Below are 10,180 nucleotides of genomic sequence, written 5' to 3' on the forward strand. Positions count from 1 at the left end.
ATTTTTTCCTCCGCCCGACGGCCAAGGCGCATCATTTTTTTTTAGCCCGACAGGAATTCGCCATAGCCCGTAATGGACGTCGGGCAAGCGATTTTGCGAGGTTTGTTTTGTAGAAAGACTTTCTTTAAAGTGAATTTCGTTTTGTATAAATTGTATCTTAATATTAATCAATGCTTGATCAAACAATTGCCTCGATTTAATAAATAAGAAGCAAACCAAGAACGTCTGTGGTGTGGATTGAAGTGAACCCACTATATTTCCGCAGCCTACGTCTTTCTGCTTTAATGCATTTCTTAAATTAATGTCTCAATTACACAGTAGGCTTATAGGTTGTTATGATAGGCTATTTGTTGTTTAAAAGCAATAGGCTATATTGTATAAAGTGTAGCAATAAACGTGGCGTGACTTATAGTGCTGCTATATCGCTATATCAAACAACATCACTGTGATCAGATGTTTTCTTTCTATTTTTTTACCCCGCTGTCATATTTGTTGTGTGTTTATGTTATTGAGAGGAAAGCGTGCAGCACATATTTATAACGTGTTGTTATTCAAAATACGTTTTCTACTTGCTTGCAAAAAAAGTTCTCAAAGTGATCATGGCTGAAAGCTGCTCGGGAATATTTCATTATAACGCAACATTCAACTGCTTTAATAGTTTTTAAATAGTTATCAGGCTTACTTATAATTTTACTGTTTTTAACATAACATGCAATAGATAAATTACACCACATAAAGTAGTATACATGTCTAACTATACAGAGTAGTATTTTTTACATTTCTGATTGGGCGGGCCAGCTGTCAATCTGGGCGGGCCCAGGCCCACCCAGGCCCGCCCATAGCTCCGCGCCTGCTGAGCATGCGCAACAAACATACTGGTGGTATTCCAGAGTCACCGATAAAATGAATACCTGTCCTGAATCAAGAACGGTTTCTATCGGACGTGTCCAACTTGATGAGCCGTTAATACTGCGCATATGTTACTGAAAAACATGATACAGCGATTCTCGAGTCAGGAACAGGTTGCTGCATTTATGGAGTCACCAGTTCACTGATTTGAGAACAGTTTCTATTGGACGCGTCCAAAGAACTAATCAAAGAACTGTGGATACTGAGCTAGCGTGAGCCAAACAGTACGGACATCAGTGAGTTGCTGTGTTAATACTATAGCCTACATGAACTAATATGATTGACAGACGTAAAGTAAGTTTATTTAATTTTACCATAAAACTTACGCGAAATATGCATGGAACAGTTATATTAAACACCGTTTTGACTAAAATGTATTTGTTAGGTGTGTGCAGATTATATCGTCGCTGTCCGATGAAAACCACGTATGTTCATTTTGCCGATTTTGAGATTTTTCGACAGATTGAATGTCCAGGTTCATTTCCGTATACAGTATGCGTCACATACCTAAATGGCCAATGAAAACTTGTGAAATCATGTCATCTGATTTTCACGTATACCCATTTGGTGTCAAATCTGTCAATCACACCGCATATCTTCCGCCTGTGAAGCATCTCGCCGGTCTCGTAAAGTTTCATCGAAGCTCAGCACTGGATATAGCCGAATAAACATGACAATGACTTTCCTTCATCGAGGTAAACGTTTCCCCCGGACGCCAGACTAACATCTATGAGTTACTCAATTACGGTAGGACTGTGCAAACAAAGTATCTGTCTAGCATTGGTGTTATTTACGCTGGGGATGTCCCCACCACTTTTTGAAAGCATTTGGTTAAAATGTTCTGAAAAATCAAGCGATGCTTGCGTTGTATGCTTATGGTGTGTTTTCTTGTACATATGTAATGAAATTCATTGTAATCATTGACTAAACGCGCTGCTGTTTTCTACGGCAGTGGTTCTCAAACTTTTTTAGCGTGCGGCCCCCCTTGTGTACGGCGCATACCTTCGTGGCCCCCCAAACAAAATTTATGACAAAAAACTGTTCTAAAACTCAACTTTTAATTAAACAAAACATATTAAATGATAGAAAGTAGTGCTGTTGGTTAGTAGCCTAATTTCTATAGGATTAATTGCACAGAATTCATGATAAATTAATTTATTTGATAAAATGTCATAAAACTGGGGCCCCCCTGGCACCATCTCACGGCCCCCCTGGGGGCCCCGGCCCCCAGTTTGAAAACCACTGTTCTACGGTATGGTGCTTTTGCATTGTTCGGTTGAGCTGATGTTGCAGGGACTGTTACATGTGTGCAGTCGACATTGTTGAGGGTTTTATGCTGAGTATTTTCTTGTTGTTGACTAGCCTACGCTATGCCCATTTTTGATGCGCCGTTATTCAATATTTTTCCTGTCCTGCAATAATGTTTTTTATCTGATCTTTTGTCCCCACCACTTTTCAACACAAACTGATGCCCCTGTTGTGTAGCATTACCATGTCAGTGTATTGATTCATTGTCCCTTCATAGTTTGCAAGAGACATTTAATAAATGTATAATTAATATTAAATAAAGTAAGCATATTTAACTAAGACGTAGGCTATTTAATGAACTGAGCGTATTCATCTGTCAATACGAATCGCGACTTGGCATTTCTAATTAATGATCGGAAGAACGCGTATCCATCACAGTTACTGTAAAATATGCACGTATGTCCATTTAAACTCAATTTTGGTCAAATGTGGATTATATCATTACACTGGCAAGAATATGGTTACATGTAAATATGCCGTACCCAGTATGACAACGCTGCATTCAACTGCTTTTGATATACGGTGTTTTTTTCACTTTCTGAAAAGTAACCGTTTTGGACACACGTGGGTTTCATCGGGCAGCGACGATATTTTAAGTTGTTATGAGCTTGATCATGATTTCTGTTAAAAGTTTTTGAATGTGCTTTAGTTGGAATTTTAGAATTTTTTTAATGTATTTTATCCTCCTGGATGATAGAATCAGATGCGAATGACGTCATTACATAAAGTACGTTAAAGCGCAACTAAACCCCTGGTCAGAGCCTGACTCCGCCCACTGGCAATATTTGAAAAATGCAAGAAAAGTGGGCAGATCCCAACAGAGATAGAGGGGACGAACTAAGTGTGTGGTGAGATCGTAACAAGGGCGTGGTGAGCTTGAATCTGCTTACGTCACGAGTCATTTTTTGGACTCAACATCCAATAGGAAAATTCAACTGCAGTATCCACCGTTCAACCTGAAGAGGGCACCACTCAGACGTTTTTACACCATATATTGAAGTATTGAAACACTTTATATCCAAATGTCAAAAAACTTACTAAAATCAATGAACATCACTAATAAAGCATCATTCTTACAGATCATTAACTAAAAAAAGTTGGTTTAGGGTTTAGTTACTCTTTAAAGAACTGGTGAATCGGTTTTTTGAACCAGTTCTTTGAAACTAACTGTCCGAAAGAACTGATTCACAAAAAAGAGTCGGACTTCCCATCACTAGTACCAGGCCATCTTTTCTGTGTTGAAATTTTCAGATTTATTCTGCATGCCTTAAGTTTCTTTTTTGTCAAAAAAAACTATTTTTTGTATTTCCCATTCATTTTTGATTGGGGCCATTTTGACCCCCAAAGGGCCTTTTTGTAAAAAAAATGCACATCTTTAGTACGACCGAATCAAGCCCAGTTTTTTTATTTGAATATTGACAGATAATCTAGAAAAGTCATAAAATCTTATTCTATTGAGATTAAGGGAACCATTTTTTAACTAAAGATAAGTGGCTTGAGGTCATTTTGACCCCAAGGGACTAATAAGGTTATAAGTGCACACTCTCGGCTTTACTTAAAGGATATTCACATCCAATTTACTCCAGATCTTAAACAGGCTTCAAATTATTTAACAAATAGCCCATACCTGTATAAAACCATTTTTGAGTCATCTTTTCCATAACTTTTGGCCTCTTTAAAAGGGGCAGTTACATTTTAAATGTCTGTAATTCTTAAATCCTACTGATTCTACCGATTTAAATAAACAAGCAGCCACAAGGGAGCTAAAGGAAGAAATTTTACAGGCAAGGAAGAATTATAAGGTGAGACTTGAGAGTCAAATGGCTCGTAATAAGTTGGGTTTGGCCTGGTCTAGTATGAAAAGTATAATTGGGCAGAGTAGTTCAAAGCATGATAATCCGATTACCTTGGGTGGGTATAATTCTGATTTAGAACTTGCAAATGCCCTAAATGGTTTTTATAATCGTTTTGATACATTTGCTTTTAATGGGGAAATTCAGGACCTACGGCACAATCTTGAAGATAGCCAACATTTTGGTATCAATCAAAGAGATGTGGAAAGGCCCTTTCTCTCTGTTAAGGTAAACAAGAGTTGTGGGCCTGATAATATATGTGGGCGGGTTCTCAAGTTCTGTTCCAAAGAATTGAGTCCTGTTTTTCATCATATTTTTAATATGTCTTTGAGGGTACAGCATGTTCCTAGTGTGTGGAAGGATGCAATGATTGTTCCTGTACCAAAAGTGAGCTGTCCCAAGATTTTATATGATTTTAGACCAGTGGCTCTCACATCGGTCTTAATGAAAATTCTGGAAAGATTTGTAAAATGTGAAATATTAAGGACAACAGAGTGCTTAATAGATCCAATGCAGTTTGCTTATAAATCTAAAAGAGGTGTGGAGGATGCAACAGTCACTTTAATACATTTACTTATGAAACATTTGGAGGGGAAAGGGACTCATGCAAGATTGTTATTTGTTGATTTCTCTTCTGCCTTTAATACAATACAATGACACGTTTTAGTCAATAGGCTGGCAGAACAATTTAAATTAAGTAATAACTTAGGGGGGTGGATTTTAGATTTCTTAACTAACAGGACACAAAGCGTAAGGATAAAAAATAGTCTCTCTGTACACGTTACATCCTCTACCGGTTCACCACAAGGTTGTGTTCCCTCCCCCTTACTGTTTATTCTCTACACAAATATGTGTCAGAGCAAGTGGGAAAACATGACTATTTTGAAGTATGCAGATGACACTGTTATTGTCAGTCTGCTTAAGAATGGTGAGACGGGACATGGACCAGTTATTACAGACTTTGTAGAGCAGTGGTTCTCAATTCCAGTCCTCGAGACCCCCCTCCAGAATGTTTTAGATGTCTCCTTATATAAAAAACACCTGATTTCACTCATCAGGCTCCTTAATTAACACACTAACAAGTTGATGAACTGAATCAGGTGTTTCATATAAGGAGACATCTAAAACATTCTGGAGGGGGGTCCCGAGGACTGGAATTGAGAACCACTGTTGTAGAGTGGTGTGAAGAGTCTCTGCTTCATTTGAATGTGTTGAAGACTAAGGATATGGTTATTGATTTTAGAAGGAATGTTAACACGCATGAAGTCACAACCATTAAGGGTCAAGCTGTGGAGTGTGTGCAATCATATAAATACCTGGGGACAATTATTGATTCAAAGTTAAGTTTTGAAGGAAACTGTGAAGCCGTGTGTAAAAAAGGCATCAATGAATGTTCTTTTTGAGGAAATTGTGTACATTTCATATTGATAAAACATTGTTGATTTTGTTTTATCGTGCCTACATTGAGTCAGTATTGTCATTTACGTTGGTGTCCTGGTATGGAAATCTATCAGTGAAAAATCGATGAACCAAATTGTGAAATGGGCTAGTAAGTTGATTGGGGAGCCTTTACTTACCCCTGCTTTACTGTATACCAGGCAGGTACAGCGAATGGGTGTTTCAATTACAGGAGATAGGCATCACCCTCTGTATAATGAGTTTCAATTTCTCCCATCATATCGACGGTATAGAGTACAACATTGCACAACAAAACAATTTAAGAACAGCTTTGTCCCAGATGTGATTAACCACATGAATAATTTGAAGGGTTTAATAAGGGTAATAAGGGTTTTTATTTTATTTTTCATTTACTTTTAATTGTTATTTATTGATATATTTTATGCTGTTACTTTATGTTACTGTTCTTATGATGTCCTTTTAGTGTTGTTTTATTGTTGTTTTTTATTTCTCTGTGTGAGGAACTGTGAACTTGCCACTGAAACCTAATTTAGCTAAGGGTATAAAGGAACTTGAAATAAAGGAACTTGAAACTAGAATGAAGTGATGACAACACAGGTGTAATATGTTCTCTCTTTTTTGTCCCTGCTAAAAAATTCTGTACCAGTTGTAATCGCAAGAGATTTTACTTACAATGAGTTCTTACAATGAACTATGGATATATATATATATATATATATATATATATATATATATATATATATATATATATATATATATATATATATATATATATATATATCAGACTATATTGGGACATTAAACAACTGTGGTATGTTTATAATCTCTTAAAGGCGTAGTAGTGCATGATTTTTGAAAAACATTTTGGAAAAGGGAGTCAGGCCGAGTACCAAAACACACTTGTAGCCAATCAGCAGTAAGGGCCGTGTCTACTAACCAACATTGTTGCCTGGGCTGGTATGTTTGAGGGTCCAGATTCTATTGGGGTAGGGGCGTGATTGTTTAGGTGATATCAAATGTCAACATTGGCTTTCAGAGATCACGCACCCCGCCTTTAAAGGGGGAAACCAAACTGTACAACATATTTACACTACATCGATACTAAAGTATACCTGTCTTCATTATTAACTTATTTTTATGTATAAGTTTACTATATTCTTTGCCTTCAGATTCAACACACATCTAAAGGTAGATAGCCTGAAAGCCAAGAATATAGTATATTTATGTTTATGTATAACTAAAGGAAATCATTTATTATAACTTTGCATCTACCCCACTGTAAAAAGTGAAAGTTGGATCTGCTTTTAAAAAATACTTCAGCTGGTAACACCTAAAAATTCACCTTAACACCTTAAACTCATTTTAAGTGAAAAATGTAAGGTTTATTATGCTGATGACATCACAACCTATTGTAGCCCTGACTATGGTCTTTGTAGTTTGTTCATTGTTGCTCTGCTATAATTGTGTATTCCATGTTTCCCATGGGCTTTTGTTGTTTTTTTTTTTATTTTGATTCAGCGTATCAAGGTAATGAATTAGCTGGTATGTTCACACCATAGGTTAAATGTTTTGTATTTCTGACCTACAGTATTAAACTGTTCTGCCTCTCTATGCCTATTTTTGGATATTATGTGACAATATGGCTGTCTTGTATCTGCCTTGACTTTTAGTAACCGTCATGAAAATTTAGATTTAATTTTAAAATTCAAGTCTTACTATTTTTCCTAGTATGGTTTTAATTAGTGTGTACATTCACGAATCTATCTGATGGCAATTCATATGTAGGTCTATATTACAAGGTGGCTTATTTATATTCATTTGTATAACCACATTCGTACATTTTTATACGATTACGTTAGACATTATTTTTATGATATTTTAATTTAACCAAATTAATAAGAATTAGCCAACTAGTAAATACATACAAATTCTCATGAGATCAGTCTGACATGGATTAAAATAATTGTGTGTAAGATGTTAAAACTGATATAATATTTATTACTGGAACAAGACAAATAAATAGGCAAAGATGAAAAATTATCTAAAAGACTTGCTTTCTGTCTTCTCAGGGTCCAGAGCTGAAGACACTGTATTTGTAAAGACAGGAGATTTTGTTCAACTGGATATACAGAGAGATAAACTACCTGAGGAGTTTGAAGAGATATTCTGGCAGAATGAAAAATCAGGCACTATAGTGAAATATTATAATAAATTTAAAGCAGTAAATGATTATGATGCCTACAAGGACAGAGTGAATTTTAATACTGAAAGTTTCTCTCTAACACTGAAGAACATGAAGAAGACAGACAGTGGAGTTTACACAGCTAAAATAACTGGAACAATAAATAGAGATGTTGTACACAGAGTATATGTTATAGGTGACTGTAATAAACGTTATTCCTGATTTTAATGTGACTGCAAATAAATCAATATCAGTTATGTTTACTTGCTTTAATTTGAAAAATGTATTAATAATATGGATTACCCATAAAAAACTTTTAGTTCTATTTTTTATTGTTTTTATAAAAAGGTTTATTGCTAACTTTAAATATGCTATGTTTTGGTACAATATTTTTATAGCTTTTAGTAAAAAATTATATTTAAGTATATTTTAATGAAATAATAAAAAATCTGGTCCTAATTTAGCAGTGTTTATGCATTGACAATTACAATGAGGAAAATAAGTATTGTAACTCCCTGCTATTTTGCAAGTTCTCCCACTTAGAAATCATGGAGGGGTCTGAAATTGTAATTGTAAGTGCATGTCCACTGTGAGAGATAATCTAAAAAAAAATCCAGAAATCACAATGATTTTTTTACTATTTATTTGTATGATACAGCTGCAAATAAGTATTAGAACACCTGAGAAAATCAATGTTAATATTTGGTACAGTAGCCTTTGTTTGCAATTACAGAGGTCAAACGTTTTTCTGTAGTTTTTCAGCAGGTTTGCACACACTGCAAGAGGGATTTTGGCCCACTCCTCCACACAGATCTTCTCTAGATCAGTCAGGTTTCTGGCCTGTCGCTGAGAAACACTTTTAAGCTCCCTCCAAAGATTCTCTATTGGGTTTAGGTCTGGAGTCTGGCTAGGCCACGCGAGAACCTTGATATGCTTCTTACAGAGCCACTCCTTGGTTATCCTGGCTGTGTGCTTCGGGTCATTGTCATGTTGGAAGACCCAGCCTCGACCCATTTTCAATACTCTACCTGAGGGAAGGAGGTTGTTCCCCGAAATCTTGCAATACATGGCCCCGGTCATCCTCTCCTTAATACAGTGTAGTCTCCCTGTCCCATGTGCATAAAAACACCCCCAAAGCATTATGCTACCACCCCCATGCTTCACAGTAGGGATGGTGTTCTTGGGCTGGTACTCATCATTCTTCTTCCTCCAAACACGTTTAGTGGAATTATGACCAAAAAGTTCTATTATGGTCTCATCTGACCACATGACTTTCTCCCGTGACTCCTCTGGATCATCCAAATGGTCATTGGAAAACTTAAGACGGGCCTGGACATGTGCTGGTTTAAGCAGGGGAACCTTCCGTGCCATGCATGATTCCAAACCATGATGTCTTAGTTTATTACCAACAGTAGCCTTGGAAACGGTGGTCCCAGCTCTTTTCAGGTCATTAATCAGCCCAGAACTACACGGGAGGAGCTGGTCACTCACCTTTCTTAGGATCATTGAGACCCCACGAGGTGATATCTTGCATGGAGCACCAGTCCAAGGGAGATTGACAGTCATGTTTAGCTTCTTCCATTTTGTAATGATTGCTCCAACACTGGACCTTTTTCACCAAGCTGCTTGGCAATTTCCCCGTAGCCCTTTCCAGCCTTGTGGAGGTGTACAATTTTGTCTCTAGTGTCTTTGGACAGCTTTTTTGGTTTTGGCCATGTTAGTAGTTGGATTCTTACTGATTGTATGGGGTGGACAGGTGTCTTTATGCAGCTAACAGGTGCATCAAATTTAGGATAATAAATGGACTGGAGGTGGCATTTTAAAGGCAGACTAACAGGTCTTTGAGGGTCAAAATTGTAGCTGATAGACAGGTTTCTAAAAATCTTATTTGCAGCTGTATCAAACAAATAAATAGTTTAAAAAAATCATATATTGTGATTACTGGATTTTTTTTTAGATTATATCTCTCACAGTGGACATGCACCTACGATGACATTTTCAGACCCCTCCATGATTTCTAAGTGGGAGAACTTGCAGAATAGCAGGGTGTTCAAATACTTATTTTCCTCACTTTGTATATGAAAGGGGGAATCTTCTCAACCACCACCAATGTGCAGCATCCACCTGGATGACAATAAAATGTAACTGGAAATCCATTGTAGATTTTCTTTATTTCATTACTAACCAGAAATAAATTTGATCCACAACATTTTCATCATGATTTTTGCATTTCACTTCATAATTTTATCAGTTTCAGGACTGGGCCTTGAAGCTATGACCTGCATGAGGACATTGAAATTAACTTGGGCCTAATCACATTTAATCACATGTACTTATCACTTTACAAATCTTTGTGCTCATGTCATTCATCTTTTGTACACCAACGGTTGACAAACTCAGTGAAACACATGAGTTTAGTGTAACTCATGGAACTGAGCTTTCTGCTGCCACCCAGTGGTGTCATCACATTAACAATTCCTGTGCTTATTTAAACCAAGTATCAATTTTC

This window comes from Misgurnus anguillicaudatus, chromosome 2, assembly GCF_027580225.2.
Source record: "Misgurnus anguillicaudatus chromosome 2, ASM2758022v2, whole genome shotgun sequence".
Classification (NCBI taxonomy): domain Eukaryota; kingdom Metazoa; phylum Chordata; class Actinopteri; order Cypriniformes; family Cobitidae; genus Misgurnus; species Misgurnus anguillicaudatus.